The sequence below is a fragment of the Mandrillus leucophaeus genome, unplaced genomic scaffold, assembly GCF_000951045.1.
Source record: "Mandrillus leucophaeus isolate KB7577 unplaced genomic scaffold, Mleu.le_1.0 Scaffold390, whole genome shotgun sequence".
NCBI classification, from domain to species: Eukaryota; Metazoa; Chordata; class Mammalia; order Primates; family Cercopithecidae; genus Mandrillus; species Mandrillus leucophaeus.
Genome location: NW_012104143.1, coordinates 1,999,487 through 2,000,731, shown reverse-complemented (window position 1 = coordinate 2,000,731; position 1,245 = coordinate 1,999,487).

Here is a 1,245-nt window from a genome sequence, read left to right as displayed (position 1 = left end):
AGCCAGGCATGGTGGCTCATGAGGATATCTTGAGCCCAGGAGTTCAAGGCTGTAGAACCCAATGTGGTGGGGAAAATCCTGGTCTCCCCTCGTCACTTGGAGCCTCAAGAAGCTCCAGCCTGAAGCCTGACCCACCCACTTCTCCACAGGCCCCTTAATGGAGGGTTTGGAAGTAGCTCTTGGTTTATAAATGGGGTTGGTGTGCATTTGGGACTAAGTTGGTTCCCATGAGAGTTGGTTATTTGCATGCCATCATCTGAATGCTTGCTCTGTGTACCATCTGCTCCATTATTTGCTTAACCATTTTTTTAAATTTACCTCCTTCTCTTTCCTTACATTTATTTTAATAGAAAACTTTATCTTAAGTGAAAAATAATTCTCACTTGCCATAAATAGATGGCAATTATAAATATAAATACAAGGAAAACAGTATTACCAAATTCTAGCTAGATGCTTGGGCCTGCTGAAGGTGCTGGGCCTGGGGTCTGGTCTCCGTGGTTAAAGGGGAAATTGGCAAGTGCCAATGTACACTGAGAACACTGGGGGCTGGGCATGATGGCTCACGCCTGTAATCCCAGCACTGTGGGAGGCCAAGGCGGGCTGATTGTTTGAGCCCAGGAGTTCTAGACTAGAGAATAATGGATAACATGGTGAAACCTTGTCTCTACTCACCCCTCCAAAAACCAAAACAAACCAAAACAAAAAAACCCCAGGTCAGGCACGGTGGCTCATGCCTGCTATCTCAGCACTTTGGGAGGCCAAGACGGGTGGATCATCTGAGGTCAGGAGTTTAAAACCAGCCTGGCCAACATGGTGAGGCCCAGTCTCCAATAAAAATACACAAAAAATTAGCAGGGCATGGTGGTAGGTGCCTGTAATCCCAGCTACTCGAGAGGCTGAGCCAGGAGAATTGCTTGAACCTGGGAGGCAGAGGTTGCAGTGAGCCGAGGTCGTGCCACTGCACTCCAGCCTGGGTGACAATAGCGAGCCTCCATCTCAAACAAAACAAACCAAAAACCCTAAAATCAAAAATTAGCCAGGCATGGTAGCACATGCCTGTAGTCTCCATGACTTGAGAGGCTGAGATGGGAGGACTGCTTGAGCCTGCAAGGCAGAGGGTGCAGGGAGCTGAGATTGCGCCACTGTACTCCAGCCTAGGTGACAGAGTGGCGTGATCTCAGCTCACTGCAGCTTTGACCTCCTGGGCTCAAGTGATCTTCCTGCCTCAGTCCCCCAAGCAGCTGG